This window comes from Agelaius phoeniceus, chromosome 8 (genome assembly GCF_051311805.1).
Source record: "Agelaius phoeniceus isolate bAgePho1 chromosome 8, bAgePho1.hap1, whole genome shotgun sequence".
NCBI lineage: Eukaryota > Metazoa > Chordata > Aves > Passeriformes > Icteridae > Agelaius > Agelaius phoeniceus.
Genome location: NC_135272.1, coordinates 2,945,001 through 2,961,134, shown reverse-complemented (window position 1 = coordinate 2,961,134; position 16,134 = coordinate 2,945,001). Strand labels below are relative to the sequence as shown.

Below are 16,134 nucleotides of genomic sequence, written 5' to 3'. Positions count from 1 at the left end.
TCTCTTGCAGCCCTTGAAGACAAAACAAATGACATCAGCCTCGCCGTCGGAAGCCTGGCAATTCAAACTCTGTGCATCCTCAAGGCAGGAGAGCGGGCTCCCATCTCCAGCTTCCAGTGGCTCCGAAATCACCTGCGCAGGGCGTGGAAGACACGGCCTCATCTCTCACAGCTCGGCTGCCTGCTCTGCTGGAGCTCTGAGGAGAGCTGATCCCAGAAGCTCTTTTTGCTGGGGCCACCTGAGTCAGGATGAATTTTCTTTTTCTTCAAGAATGTTCTTTTCCTTTTATCCTTTTCCTTTCCAATTTAAATATAGACTATGTTATAATACACAGACTCCCAAGATCTTTCTTTTGCTGCCCAGGGTCCACAGGGCATAGGGGAGGAGAGGGAAAAGGGTGCTTGTGCTCAGCCAGCTTCCCAGGCATGCAGTGCTGCAGGGAAAATGGCCAGAAGCCCCTTGGTCTTTGGTGGTTCTGCTGAAGCCTTTGTGCTGCCCACAGAGCGGCTGGGCAGGGGCCGGAGCTGCGGGGATCCCTGCCAGAGCGGTGCCTGGAGATGGCCACAAGCCCTGTGCCAGGCAGGAAGCGCCATCCGTGTCCTCCTGCCCGTGTGCTGCTGCCTGCCTTGCTGAGGGCTCCCAGGTGCCTCTGGATGGGGCTGCTCTGGAGCTGCTGTGGGGCTGTGGCGCTGCTGCCGGGCAGCTTGGCTGGGCTGGGGCAGGGCCTGAGGGGCTGGGGCGCTGGCAAGCCCTGAGCAATGGGCTGTCAGAGGCCACAAGCAGCCCCCTGGCAGCTGCCTTGTTCCTGCCAGAGCTGACTGGCAAGACGGATCCCGGGCACTCTGCAACTAACAGCATCAGTGTTGGTGGAAACCCAAATGCAGGGAAATGTCGGACCTTTGGTCTTGTCAGCAAAGCTTAGAATTAAACACAGCATTTGAGCTGAGACCTTGGTGTAATAAGTAGCAATATATTTGTTCATTAATTTAATCAATAGCTAAATAGTTATACAATATCAAAGCCATAACTAAATAGCTAAAACCGCTTTATTTTAAATGTATAGCCACATATGGTTCACATATGGTTGCTTGGCTTGCAGGAATCGTATAGTGCTTTGGGAATTCCATGGTAAAGAAAAGTTCACCTAAGAGGTCACAGAGGAGAGCTGTAATAACAATCCCTAAAGTCGCAAGAATTGCTTAGGCTTGCAGGAATCGTATAGGGTTCTGAAAATTCCACTGTATAGGTATGCCTTATAAGGAAAAGTTCACTCAGCGGTTCAAAGAGGAAGACCTGGAGCCTTCATCCCACGACCACCAGAAGGCAGAAAAAGACCCCCTAGCAACTGAACGAGCAAGCGCAAAAGACAGACCACGTCATCCCTGGACCCGGGAGAAAAAGGCAATAAAAGGTGGACTTTGGGGATAGGAACGGTGCGAGCCTAGAGGAGCAGAGACTCCCGGCCGCCCAGTGCTGAACTTTGCTTATTCTTGCTTGCATAATAATAATAATAAATTTATAATTGTATGATCCTTGAATCCAGTAAATTCATTTATCACACTTCCTTCCTTCCTTCCTTTCCTTCTTCCTCCATCTTTTAAGTGATGTTGGCATTTTTAGATTAGTTTAGAGTAAAAACTCACTGTCTAACATAGGTGATAAGTATTGAGAAGTTATTGTAAATAGTGTACACGTAGTTTTTAGTATAAAAAGATAACACCACACAGTTCCCCATGGTCCCTCACAGGCCCCTCATGGCTCCCTCACAGTTGCCCAAGACCCCTCACAGCCCCTCACTGTGGATGCCATGGGACAGAGAGAGAGAAACAGCAAGTGTTTCTCACAGCAGCTTGTGAGAATTATTAGCAAGCTGTAAGAATGTGAGAACTTCAGTATAAACAATCCGCAGGTGGTGTTCTTCTACTTCATCTTTCTCTTCTTCTCAAGGACGGTGTATAAAGAATGTGTTTTTGTTAAAGAGCCAATAAAACAGAATATATCGTATCACTCTATAAAAACCGCACGGTTCTCTTGAATTAAACCTTCTTTTAGTCTTTCTGCAATACTGCCTCCTGCCTGTTCCTGTGTCATTCTGGGCGCAAGAGTGACACCTCACGGCCCTTCATGGCCCCTCAGGGCCCCTCACAGCTCAAGGCTCTTCACGGCCCCTGAGCCGCCTCCGGCCCCGCCATTGGCGCCACTCTTTGCTGCTCGCCAATGGCGGCCCGAGTCTGGAGTGACGTCACCGCTCGCCGGGCAAAGGAAGGCCTGGGGCTGAGGTGCCCCGCGCTGGCCGGGAATGGGGTCCGGGGGTCCCCGGGCTTATGGAAACGGGGGATCCAGGGGCTGGGAGAGGAGGATACCCGGGAAAGGGGGTGCAGGGGGTGTCGGGGCAGGATAAGGGTGTGCAGGGGGTCCTGCAGCTGGGGAAGGAGATGCGAAGGGTCCCAGTGCCCAGGAATGGGCATTCAAGGAGGTCCCCGGGGGGCTCCCCAAAGCCCCTCCCAGGGGGCAGCAGGAGCTGGCTCAGGAGCTCTGGGCAGAGAAAAGGGGGTGACCCCGGCTTGGGGGGGACATGGGGGACTCACCCACGCTCCCGGGGGGACACGACCCCCGGGGACCCCCCCTCACCTTGTCCCGCAGGGGAGGCCGAGCCCCAGCCCAGGCAGATGAAGCCCCCGAGCCCCGGCAGCATCTTGGGGGGCGTGCGGGGCCGGGAGGGGCAGGATCCGGGAAAGGGCGGCGGCTGCCGGGTTCCGCGGCTGCCTGGAAACCACGAAGGCGGCGGCAGCGTCTGTGACAGCGGCGCGGCCTCAGTTGCCTGAGAACGCGGCCCTGGCTGCTTGTGCGCAGCCTGGGCTCCTGCAGGCGGCTTCACTGGGCGATTCGCCAGGGGAATTGTTTCCGGAGCATTGGCCTCTGCAAAGTTCCTGAGCGTGCAGAGCATTGGCCTCTGCAAGGAGTTCATCAGCGTGCAGAGCATTGGCCTCTGCAGAAAGTTCCTGAATTTCCTTTGAAGGTAAAGATTGACTCAAGATGAACTTTTTGGTTTTGTCTCATCTGCACTCTGAGAGAGAATGCCAAAGGGAAATACAGGATGGGATAATGCCCGTCTTCTGGTGCAGCAGTTCAGTGCTCTGCACTGTCACTGACATGTTTTATGAAAAATCCTTTGGGTTTTTTCTCCTGAGAAGCTGAAAGACCTCAGGAACAAAATGTAAACAATGGTTATCTGCGGCTGTGGAATGCAACAGGTGCATCTGTGATTGGTCTCCTAGAGTTGTTTCTAATTAATGGCCACTCACAGTCAGCTGGCTTGGACTCTCTGTCTGAGACACAAGCTTTTGTTATTCATTCTTTCTTTTTCTATTCTTAGCTAGCCTTCTGATGAAATCCTTTCTTCTATTCTTTTAGTATAATTTTAATAGAATATATATCATCAAATAATAAATCAAGAGTCAGATCCTCATCTCTTCCCTCATCCTAAGACCCCTGTGAACACCACCACAATGTACAGCTGAGTGGATGAACAATATATGCTCTACTGATTGTGCTTTTTTTTTGCACTGAAGGAATGCAACATTTTCTAAATGTACTGCTCTATACTTTTTTTCCCCGTCTAGTGGTTGCTTAAACTGCTTAAAGGTGAATGAGGTCTGTTCAAGTTTCATCAAGTTTCAGTGAGTTGTTATCATCTGGCTATTAAAATTATTAGGGAGAGGCCTGTGAATTGAGGTGCAAATGAGACCATATGCCAAAATCAATAGTCTGGATTTTATGTAACAGTAAATAGGAGGAAGAGAGAGAGAAAGGAAAAGAAAAAGAAGCGGGGGGGTGGCAGGGGCGGGGGGGGGGATGGGGGGTTGGGAAGAATGGGAAGAAGGAGAGTGACAGAGACAGATGAAGTGAAAAACATCACCATTCCATGGATCCCATTGGCATACCATAAAATCCTCTACTGGTCTTCTCTGTGGTGAGGTCTCGCAAAACGTAAGACTCCAATGGATTCCTGCAGATTTGGGCAAGGTGGGACCTCCCAGGTGCCTCCCTGGGGTGGGGCAAGTTGGACTCTGTCTATTGCTACTTTCTAATAATAGAAAATCTTTAGCATCTGTCTGTCCTTTGAGTCTGCCATCAATTGGCTTCTGGATTTTCAGATCTGTTGTGTTACTTTGCGTGCCCTGCAGTTGTCTGGTGCAAGGCCTCAGGAATGGGTCTGGGGGCACTGTGGAGGTCTTTGATGGGAGGTTTGTGTGCAAACCTGGCCTCAGCAGACGAGTCTGTGGCTATGACTTGCCCACCTTGAAGCCAGACAGAGCTGATTTTCAGGACAGCTGCTGGGTTTGGCTTTGTTGTGGAAAGGTTTTTCTCTGCAGCCTTGTTCACTTCTCCCCAGCCCTGAGCTAATGGGACAATAGTGTCACCTTTGTCTTGTCTCAAGTTCCCTTAGGCAGCTTAACTCACAGTGCCAAGTTCCAGTCCAGAGGCATTTTCAGGGAAGGGTGGGCTTGGGTGGTCGCAGCCTCTTTATACAGTTTTGTCCCAATGGGCAGAAAGTCCTTTCTAACAAGTTTTAAGCCATTAGCCATAATATTCCAGTCTCTCCCAAGTCCTGTGAGGAGCAGCTGAGAGAGCAGGGGTGCTTTAGCCTAAAGAAGAGGATATCCACTCTTGCCATTTTAAAGTAATATTTAGGCTGCAGATTTGTCTGTTCTAACTATTCTTAATGTTCAGATTTTTAGCTCCAGTTTTCAGTATGATCCATCTTTGAATTGCACAAGGCAGCCCTATAGTTCAAATAAAGTCCAACTAGAGGCCTAACATACTAGCTACTTAGACCAAACAAGCACATAGCTACTTTCAAATCATAGAAAATTTTTAGCACCAGTATATGCCTTGAATCTGCCATGAACTGGGTTCTGGATTTTCAGAGTTCCATTGTTGCTTCTTCCAGTTTTGTTGAGGCATTGTCACTCATCTGGGGATCCTGCCTTCAAAATGGCTTCTGGATTCCCAAAGAAGACCTCGACACCTCGTCTTTTGTCCAGGGAAAGACTGACATCTTTCACTGTAAGTACCCACTGGGCTGTGTTAAGGCTGCAAACTGCCCTGGTGTCCCTGCTCTCCCTGCCCCTGCTTTAGTGCAAGCAAGAAAATGCTTTAAGTAGGTAATAAGCAGAAATATTACAGTAAGGCTACGAAACACTAGTAATAAATGACACAATTATGAAGGTTTCTTTTGAGATGAACAGAGAGGGGGAATTGTGGGAATCTACAAAAGCAGTGGGTTTTGGGAAAGCTGCAAAAGGCAGCCTCAGATACAGTAGAACTGTGATTAGAGCTAAGCAGCTTCCATGAGATAGGCCAGCAGAAAAATTATTTAAAAAGTAGAAAAGCAAGGACAAATAGAACAATGGTCTGTGTATTAAGGCTTGTCTAGAATAACTCCCTAAGCTACAGAAAAGTTTATCTAGCAAGATATTAGGAGGGTTAAGGCTTAATAATGGAGCTCTGTGCATTGTGCTTTAAGGCTTACAAGCAGGTATTGTATTCAAAATAAGCAAGCATTGTTTTAACCAAAGGTACGTGTGCTTATAGTGGTTGGATAGAACTACTGTCAATGTGCTTTTGCTTTGTGTGATTGGTCAAGAAACTTATAAAGGAAGTTGTAACATCAAGTTCTTGGTCTGCTGCCTGGGATGTGAGCTGCTGGCATCTTCCCATTGTCATAACCATGTAATGAGACTGATGCTGGAAAATAAAACAGCTCAAGGCAGTTCCACAGCGGCCCTGTCCTGTTTGTGATTTGTAAATAGCCCCGTGCTGGTGTCAAGACCAAGCTGCCCTTGGGCACCTGAGCATGTTGGGGGGAAGTTCAAACTCTGCCCAAAGCCCAGTGAGACGGGGCTGGTCCCAGCTGGAAGAGCTTCCAAAGCAGCTGTTCTCTCTCAGCTCCTGTGTGGGCACAGATCCAGCCCTGCAGACACAGTGTACAGCAAAGCAAGTTATCTGCTGCAGCATGTCCAGAAGAAAATGTCTCAGCACCTTTGTGTCCCAGATATCTTTTATGAAAAATCCTTTCCTTAGGATTTTTCCTCCTGAGAAGCTGAGAAGCCTCAGGAACAAAATGTAAACAATGATTATCTGCTGCTGTGGAATGCAACAGGTGGATCTTTGATTGGCCCATGTTGGAGGTTGGTAATTAATGGCCAATCACAGCCCAGCTGGCTCAGACAGAGAGTCCAGGCCAGAAGCCTTTGTTATCATTCCTTCCTCTTCTATTCTTAGCTAGCCTTCTGATGAAATCCTTTCTTCTATTTTTTTAGTGTAGTTTTAATATAATAAAAATCACAAAATAATAAATCAAGCCTGCTGAACCATGGAGTGAGATCCTCGTCTCTTCCCTCATCGTAAGCCCCCTTTGAACACCATCACACCTTTGTTCTGCAGGATGGTGGAAATCTTCCTGTGCTGGGAATTGTCCCCTGATTTTGGTTTACCATGTGTTGATGGTATCTGTCCCAAAGGAGTTGGCTTCTCTTGAAAGCTCTGGATTGGTAGGAATCTTGAGGGCTGTACAGTTCTTACCTGCTCCCTGGAGCCAGGGCCACAAATGTCCCTTGGTGTCTGGAGCTCACTTGACTGAAGATGCCCCAATGCTGAGGCTCTGTCCAGGAGATCCCTCTGTTTTCTTCTCTGCAGGGGTCTGTGAGCCCAGAGAGAGAAAACAAATGCTAATTAACAGAGAGAACTACAACTTGGACACATTCCTGTGCTCCTCACTCTTGGTGCAACGTTCCTTTCTTGCCTCTCTTGGACTCAGCCAGCAGTGATATCTCCTTGCTGTGAGTTCTCAGTGCTGTACAGGGATGGAGTCAGGGCAGTTCTGAGAGCTCGTCCCCATTCTTTGAAAAGGTCACTGCCTCAATGCAATGAACCTAAAGAGGAAAGAAATGCCCAAAGAGCAGAAATCCCCAACCATGTCACATGCAATCACGGAGAAGCTGATGGGACAGAGACATGTGGTTGGAGTATGTGTATTGCACTCTGTATTGTTAAATTATTGGTGCTGAGTATTTCAGCAAGCAACTTCCAGGGCTTCCAGGACTGTCCTGGACAATGCGACCACAAATTGTTCACCAGTGGCACTTGTTCAAGAAAAGCCTTTCTGAACAAGCCCAACTCTGAGGCTCTAGCTGGTTTATTTTTGCCTTTCAGCTGCTTCCCTCGAAGTTCCTGTGGGAGAAGTTTCTCACCATGAAGAAGAAGGCCAGCACTGGCGGGAGTTTTCTACCCAGAATTGGCCCATGTGTAGAGCTGGGGAAGACTGGTCCAAAGGTAGCCTTTTCCTGCTCTTCTCCTTTCTGTTTGATGGGAAGTTTGAAGAGGGTGTGTGCTTGTGACAGGCTTGCCTCCAGCAAAAGACCTGAGTGTGCAGGTCCTGTTGTCATTGCAAGCTGCTGTTAGAGGTGGGCTGGGAGTCCTGATCTGCACTCAGCCAACACAAATAAGCTCTGCTGAAGCTGCCTAAGTGTAGCTGCCATTGCTGAAACAATGGAGGGAAGGCTGGGGGCACAAAGGCACAGCATTGCCATGTGCCATTCTCCTGCTGAAGGAGCCACCTCTTGCTTTGGTGTGGTCACCATCAAATGCTCGGGGTCACAGGATTCCCTCTGGAGTGGCAGCGTCGGCCTTGGAAGGCTGAGGACCTGCAGGAATTACTTCAGCTTTAACAAAACAAATTGCCTTTATGCTTTGGGCTGGAACAATGTGTTGGACCCTGAGGGGGTGTTAGATTTTGCAGGCTGCCAGATGTACAGGGGACTGGCCCTGGGCAGAGGGGAATGGATGTGCTTTATCTGGATCAGTGCCTTCTTGGAGGTGTGTTTAAAGCTGCTTTTCTGGCAGGACTGGCTCAGTAGAAAGCACAGTCCCAACGGGTAGGTGACTGAGGTGGGCTGATGTTATGAATGAGGTCCCTATATGTCTAATTTATTAAACCAACATTAGAATTTAGCAGCAATTTTAATTGAGCAGCCATTTTATATGAAATCATGCAATCAAATATAATCAAGCAGATACAAAATAATTTGGCAGTGGTTTGGATAAAGCATAAGCAAAACCAGTCAGGAATACAGGGGGGTTTTCTCACCCTGCCTCCCATACAAAAGATAAAGAATCCAAACACAACTTCTAGACTGGATGCTAATACGTATTCATCAATAATTTTCTGTCAACCTACTCCTATTTTTGATTCTTGAAATCTCTGTCACTGTACTGCACAGTGCATGCTCTGCTTGCTTCTAAGGCGTCTTTTGGTTTTTGTGGTCACTTCCCACGAAGGCTTCTCCTCATCATCACTGTCCTTTGAACAAGCCCACAAGCTGCACATGCACCCCAAGTCTTGTGTTATAGAAGCCAGCATTATATTCCAAAAAGAAGCCTTATTATTTCATCGATACCTGGAATCATCCCAATTTTGTCCATTTCAAGGCCGATTCTTTAATTATCCTGAGGCCTATTGCCTTTTGGGGTGTTACTTATCTCAAACTACATCCTGCATCCTGTTTTCTCATGAACATCTGAAAACATCTGTTTTGTGTCACTAATTGCATATCCTTTTCCTCTCTTACTTTTTAACAAATATTTTCTAAAATATTTAAAATATAGTTACAATTGTTAGCACGAATCAGATTCATCTATCACACTGTTGAGCAAGAAATTGGCAGCAAGAGCCATGTAACATAGTGGTTAAGGATTGCCCAGACAAAGCAGGGGAGAGTTTTCTTCAAGCAATGCCTCTGCTCCAGAATCATTTGCTGTTGTTTTGGGCCCGTGGGTCCGCCTAGGTGGCGGCGGTGGTCCCCGGCTTGTGTTTTTGAAGCCGTCCCCCTTCCTTGGCCTTAAGCTGGGGACCCGCGTTGTGGCGGACAGAATTTTTTGGCCCAGTTTTTTTTTTTTTTTTATGGGTCCGGCACCCGACGGAGAGTCCCCCCGGACTGGTCCTGGGCGAGGCGGCGGCGCCTCGCCTACCTCGGTCGTGGCCAGATTGACTGAGCCGCTTATGCTGGGTGGGGCCGGGTTTGCCGCGCCGGGTCCGTTGCTTTTTGTTGAGGCGGGCGGAGTTGGGGGGGCGCCTGCCAGGCCTCCGCGGGCCTTTTTATTTTTCTCTCGCGGCCCTAAGCCGCAGCACCGAGAAGCGTTGCGACAAAGGTGCGAGCGGGATGCCGGTGGGTCCGTCGTGGGGAGGTAGTGAGGTGCATACCTCGGCCCCCCCCCGGGTCCCCGGCCCCGCGGTCCCTGTGGCTAGCACGGGTTGTTGCAAACGCGCCTCCATGTGCCTTTTTGTTGTGCCGTCCCCTCCCTTTTTTTTCTGGAAGGGAAAGCTAACCGCTGCGAGGCTGGGTGAAAGCTGGTGGCCCGTGGCGCCAGGTCAGTGGAACTTTTTCTCGCATGCTCAGCCGTTTTCCCTGGGCCGGAAGGCGGGGGAGGGCTGCCGAATCCCCTCCTGGCCCGGCGGGGGCCAGTCCAGTCCCGCCGTTGCCTAGCCAAAAGGGGGGAAGCCGTTGTTGGCTGCGGGCGGGTGGCGGCACCCCCCGTGCTCCTCTGCTGCCGTGAGCAATCCGATCCGCAGGTGGGCTGGGGCGGCCGTTGCCGCCCAGGACTGCGGCCGTGGGGCCCTTGTCGCCATTCGTGCAGCTCCTTCCCAGAGCCGCACCTGATCAATGTGGCTTTTCGGGTGGCATCGGAGAGGGCCCTCGGCACCCCAGCTCTCCTTCCAAGGCTTCTCTGTCATGGGAAAGACACGGCGGGGGGGGTCTGGTGCTCGGGTAGGGCGGTCTCCTTTCCAATTCGCTTCCCATCGCAGGCGAGGTGTCGCCCCTCCCGCTGGCCTGGGGAAGGGCGTCTTTACCGTCCCGAGCTGTGTGACGGCCGCATGGCCCCGCGAGCCTTCAGGTGTCCTTAAAAAAACCACGCGAGGTGCTGGTGCCGGCCGCGGTCCAGGTACCGCCCGTGTGGGTGCTGGTCGTGAGCAGCGCCAGGCGGCGGTGCGGCTGGGGCTGAGCCGCAAGAAGGGAGAGAGGCGAGAGAGAAAAGAGAGAGGGCGAAAGTGCCCGAACCCGATGCAGTGCGGACGCGGGGGAAAAGAGCCAAATTTTGAACCGGGGCGCAGGCACCGGGAAAAAAAGCGCGAGAGAGAGAGAGAGAGAGAGATGAAACCTCGCGCTCCATCCGAGTGGCGAAAAGTTGCGCAACGGTCCTGGCTCCTTGCCCGCGGTGTCACGGGAAGGGCCAGCCGCCGGGGTCGGCCGTTGCCGAGGAGTGTCCCTCGCACGTGGCGCCGTTCCCCATCCCAGGCGACGCCGGGCTGCGATGCGGCCGGCCGCCGTCCCTGCAGCTGACACCCGTCATCGACACGCCGCCACCCGTCGCCGTGTCTTCGACCGCGATGCCGCTCCCGTGGGTCGGAGTGGCAAAAGGAGCATGGGGCGGTCGGGGTTTGGCACAAGGCGAGTTCGCAGGCAGGCCGGGTGCGTCTGGGCACTCTGTCCGGGCGCTCGCGTGACGCTTCGCGGTGCCGCCGTGGGCGGCGGCTACCTGGTTTATCCTGCCAGTAGCATATGCTTGTCTCAAAGCTTAAGCCATGCATGTCTCTGTACACATGGGAGGTACAGTGAAACTGCGAATGGCTCATTAAATCAGTTATGGTTCCTTTGGTCACTCCTCTCCCGCTCCTTGGATAGCTGTGCTAATTCTAGAGCTAATACATGCCGACGAGCGCCGACCTCCGGGGACGTGTGCATTTATCAGACCAAAACTCAACCCCGGCCAGCCCGGCAGCTTTGATGACTCTAGATAACCTCGAGCCGATCGCACGCCCCCGCGGCGGTGACGACCCATTCGAATGTCTGCCCTATCAACTTTCGATGGTACTGTCTGTGCCTACCATGGTGACCACGGGTGACAGGGAATCAGGCTGCGATTCTGGAGAGGGAGCCTGAGAAACGGCTACCACATCCAAGGAAGGCAGCAGGCGCACAAATTACCCACTCCCGACCCAGGGAGGTAGTGACGAAAAATAACAATACAGGACTCTTTCGAGGTCCTGTAATTGGAATAAGCGCACTTTAAATCCTTGAGCAAGGATCCATTGGAGGGCAAGTCTGGTGCCAGCAGCCGCGGTAATTCCAGCTCCAATAGCGTATCTTAAAGTTGCTGCAGTTAAAAAGCTCGTAGTTGGATCTTGGGATCGAGCTGGCGGTCTGCCACGAGCGTTTACTTTGAGACAATTAGAGTGTTCAAAGCAGGCCGGCCGCCGGCATACTGCAGGTAGGAATAATGGAATAGGATTCCGGTTCTATTTTGTTGGTTTTCGGAAACAGGGCCATGATTAAGAGGGACGGATGGGGACATTGGTATTGTGCCGCTAGAGGTGAAATGCTTGGACTGGCGCAAGACGGCCTAGAGCGAAAGCATTTGCCAAGAATGTTTTCATTAATCAAGAACGAAAGTCGGAGGTTCGAAGACGATCAGATACCATTGTAGTTCCGACCATAAACGATGCCAACTGGCGATCCGGCGGCGTTATTCCCATGACTTGCCGGGGAGCTCCTGGGAAACCCAAGTCTGGGTTCCAGGGGGAGTATGGTTGCAAAGCTGAAACTGAAAGGAATTGACGGAAGGGCACCACCAGGAGTGGAGCCTGCGGCTTAATTTGACTCAACATGGGAAACCTCACCCAGCCCAGACACGGATCAAGATTGACAGATTGAGAGCTCTTTCTCGATTCCGTGGGTGGTGGTGCATGGCCGTTCTTAGTTGGTGGAGCGATTTGCCTGGTTAATTCTGATAAGGAACGAGACTCTGGCATGCTAACTAGTTACGCGACCCCCGAGCGGTCGGCGTCCAACTTCTTAGAGGGACAAGTGGCGTTCAGCCACCCGAGATTGAGCAATAACAGGTCTGTGATGCCCTTAGATGTCCGGGGCCACACGTGCACTACACTGACTGGCTCAGCTTGTGCCTACCCTCCGCCTGCAGGCGCGGGTAACCCGTTGAAGCCCATTGGTGATGGGGATCGGGGATTGCAATTCTTCCCTGTGAACGAGGAATTCCCAGTAAGTGCGGGTCATAAGTTCACGTTGATTAAGTCCCTGCCCTTTGTACATACCTCCCGTCACTACTACCGATTGGATGGTTTAGTGAGGTCCTCGGATCGGCCCCGGCGGGGTCGGCCACCGCCCTGCCGGAGTGTCAAGAAGACAGTCGAAGTTGACTATTTAGAGGAAGTAAAAGTCGTAACAAGGTTTCTGTAGGTGAACCTGTGGAAGGATCATTACCGGTGGGGCTTGGCGCCTGCCGCGTCGTGCTGGGCTGTCCATCCGGCTGCGTGCGTGCGGCATTACTCGCACGCCCGCTCAGTTCGCACGCTCAGGCCCCGGCCGCCGGCCCTGGTCAGCACCGGGGGCCGCACGCCCTTCCCCTTCGGTGCACGTCGCAGCCCCAGAGAGAGAGAGAGACCGGAGGCACGCGGCACTGCCGGGCACAGGGGGTCGGAAGGGGGAGAGGGGATAAAAGCCGCTCAGCGTGGCGAAGCGCACCATGCGCGCCCACGTCCATGCGCGCAGGCGGGGCCCTCCCCGCGGTACGCCGCGCGTTGTAGTCGGGCCTCAATGCGTGGTGTGCTGGCCGCCGTCGCGGTGGCTTGCCCTCCCGGCCCCCACACTATCCTGGCCCACCCCGGCCTTGGGCCGGTCTGCCGCCAGTCCGTCCCCGCCGGAGAGCGGGGGCGCGGCCGTGGGCCCCTGAGCCACTCGCCGCTGCGGCCAGCGCCGCCGAATGCTGGTCACCGGCGTGCCGCGTGTGGGCGCCCTGGTGCGGCCCGAGTTCTCCTGAGCTCGGCTCTCCTAGGTGTGCGCGCGAGAAAGCCGCCCAGGTCCTGGGAGGGAGGGGTGCTCAGCACGGCCCCTCCTGGAGGCGCGCCCGTCCCTTCCCTCGCTGCTTCGCCCGTCGAGCGATGGCCGTCCGTCCAGCCGTGGCACCTGTCAGCGGCCAAGGTGGAAAGGGCGAGGGAGCCGGGTGGCGGGGGCACCTTCGGGGCTCGGAGGAGGCGGCTCCTCCAGCCCTTCCCGCACCGGGGAGTGGGGCCTTTGCCAGCCGGCAGAGTTCCCCGCTCTCGGGCCGAGTGGCCCCCCTCTCACACCCAGCTGAGGAACTCCAAGGGCTGAGGCCTCTGGGTGTTCCAGGCCGCGCTTGGTGGCGCGCATGTGCGCACGCGCCCGAGGTGTGCTCGGTGGTTGGGCCCGCGTCCCCCGCGCCGGCGGGGTGGTCCGGGCCACAGCGGTCCTCTCTGGGGCATGGCGCCGGGCTGCTGAGGGAAACCCCTGGGCCCCGAGAAGGACATGGCTGTGGTGGCAGCAGATGTCGGGCGCGCCCCTGCTGGTGGACACTCCCCCGAGGGTGGCAGCTGGGGAGGCACCTTGGCGGGGCTAGCAGGTCATTTTCCTTGCCCCAGGGCCAGGTACCTAGTGATCCGTGCCTCGGCGGTCCCCCCAGTTTTTTTCTCTCGGCGTTGTCAAACGCTGTGGGTTTGCTGAAAGGGGCCGGCGGGGCCGGGCAGCGGTTTAAAGACTAGGGCGGCTTGGCGCGGCCCGCCATGGCGGCTGCGGTGCCGGCGGCGGCAGGGGCAGGCGTGCCGGGCAGTGGCTGTGCGGGGCGCCACTGAGGGGTGGGGAGCAGCTACTCCCACCGATCCCCTGCGGTGGTTGTCCCGTCGCCACCGGCCGCGCTCTTCCATCGCCGTCGTTGTCCCGCCGCGCACCATGGGGGTTAACCGTGCCGCGCCGGGGAGGGGCGCCCTGCCTCCCCCTCTCCATGGCCCGGCCTCGGCGGAGAGGCCGCGGCGTGTGGTCGGCCATGGGGGCCGACCCGCTCTCCTCATCGTAACGGGTGACGCTGGCAGAGAGCGCGCACTCTCTGCCCTTCCTCGGCCGTGGGGTCGCGGCTGCTGGGGCCCGCCTGCGCTCTTTCTCCTTGGCCCGCTGCCACGGTCTCTGGCACACGTGGCGCCGTGTCCGGCGCCTCTCCTCCCCTTAACAGCTTTTTCTCCTCGAACGCACAGCGGTGGCGCCGTTGTCCACTGGCCGACCCCTGGTTCGACCGCCCGCCCGCTGCTGGGGAGCGAGCGCTCGGCAGGCCCTCCGGCAGCGGAGGCCTGGGAGCACGCGCGACCCCGTGCCAAGTGGCGGCAGCACTGCTCGACGGGTGTCTCTCCCTGCGGGAACGGTCGGCCGGAAGGCGCCCGCCATCTCCCAGCCACAGTCCCGTCCCGGGCCCCGCTTGTCACATCCTCCATCACCCTTTCCGGCCGCGTGTGGGCCACAGAAAGGCATGCGAGGTGGCCGCGGGGGCACTTCCCCCCGCCCGGTCTCCGCGTGCAAATGAGGAGAGCGGGCCTTGCCCCCCGGCTCAGCGCCATACCGCCTTCTGCCAAGCACGTGCCTGAGGCAAGGGGTCCCGGCGGTGCGGCAGTGGTGGTCCCGGGAGCGCGGCCCCAGCAGCAGCGGGGTCTGCTGTCTGGCAGGGTGGGGGTTCTGGCGACGCCATCTCGGGTCTCGGTGACGCCCGCCTCCGGGGCCGGCGGCGGAGCGTGTCTGCTGGTTGCTCGCCCGCCTGGCAAGGGAGTGGTCCCGCGGGAGGTGCATTGGTGGGGGCCGGTCGCTGTCGCGTACCGTCTCAAGCCGGGGCAAGGCCGTGCAGTGGGGAAAGAGAAAAGCCGGTCGCACAGCAGTGTGGCGGTGCTGCACGAGGCCCGCGCCGTCGGGGACTGAGGGAAGCCGGCATGTGCGGGGCCCGACGGCCGCGCCCCCTGGCCGTGTGCCGTGTGCCGTGTGTGTTGCGCGTGTAGTCCCAAGAAAGCGAGAAGTGGGCGGGCCGCTGTGCTCCCCCACGTTTTGGCGCACGCCGCGTGGCCCCCAGCATGGAGGCCAGGCCGAGCCCAGGCGCCTAGGCCGCCTCGTAAGGACGGCATTTGTGAGGTCGGCATCTCCCCTCGCGGGGGGGAGGCGGTCAGGGGCACGGGCTCCCCCGCCTCTTGGCCGGCCTTCAGAGCGTGGGTTCCTCCAGTTGTTTTTTTTTCCCCTTTTGTTTCTGTGTGCTCGTACAGTCGAAGCCAGGCGCGCGCCCACGCGTCCTCGGTGCCAGAGTAATAAAAAGGGGCCCGCTTGGCGTGAGCGGTGCCCGAAAGGCAGACAACTCTTAGCGGTGGATCACTCGGCTCGTGCATCGATGAAGAACACAGCTAGCTGCAAGAATTAATGTGAATTGCAGGACACATTGATCATCGACACTTCGAACGCACTTGCGGCCCCGGGTTCCTCCAGGGGCTACACCTGTCTGAGTGTCGCTTGACGATCAATCGCCATCCAGGGGCTACGCCGGCGGCACAGCTGGGGTCGCCTTTCAGGCCCGTCGCCTGCAGCGGGCAGCGGCAGCAGCGGTGTCCCGCCAGTGCCTGGAGGGAAGGTCGTCAGGGGTTCGGCGAGGGAAGTGTTTCCCTAGGCAGCCTTGATCCCTTCCCTGTGGCTCGGCAGGCGTCGTCGCAGTTGCAGTCGTCGTCGTCATCGTCGCCGCGCAGGGCCTTCGTCCCCCTAAATGCAGACTTGGGGAGCGCTTCGTAGCTCCCCACTCCCGGAGCAAGCCACCAGGGCGGAGCTCGTCCTCCCCAGGACCGTGCCGCAGATGCGGTGGCGCGGCAGCCTGGGGAGAGCAAGAGACAGCGTCAAAAGGTGCCGCCGAGGGCCGAGAGAAAGAGAGAGGAGGGTGAGAAGGGGAGGTGAGGCGCGGGCCTCGCCCCCGGCCTCCCCCCACTGCGTGAGCGGCTGTCTGCGGGTGGGTACTGCAGTGGTACCATGCCGTGCTGCCGCACGCGTACGCGAGGCGAGAGAGCCGGGGATGGGGATTCCGATCCCCTCCTCCCTTCGCAGGCCCCCTCCTCTTCTGTCACGGTTTTGGGGTGTGCCGAGTGGTGCCGTTGCTTCTCTCTCTCTCCCCGCCGAGGCCATCACGGGCGCCGCTGCCCGGCCAGTCCTCCCGCGCGGGGCCGTCTCCGCCGCGTTTCCTTTTCAGTTCTTT

At 55.8% G+C, this 16,134-nt stretch overlaps 1 non-coding gene across 1 annotated transcript; it reads left to right on the top strand.

Moving 5' to 3' along the window:
• The first annotated feature begins 15,253 nt into the window (after positions 1 to 15,253).
• Positions 15,254 to 15,406, top strand: LOC143694737 (5.8S ribosomal RNA). Its single transcript, XR_013183389.1, has one exon. It is a non-coding gene; the product is annotated as a 5.8S ribosomal RNA (ribosomal RNA).
• The last annotated feature ends 728 nt before the right edge of the window (positions 15,407 to 16,134 follow it).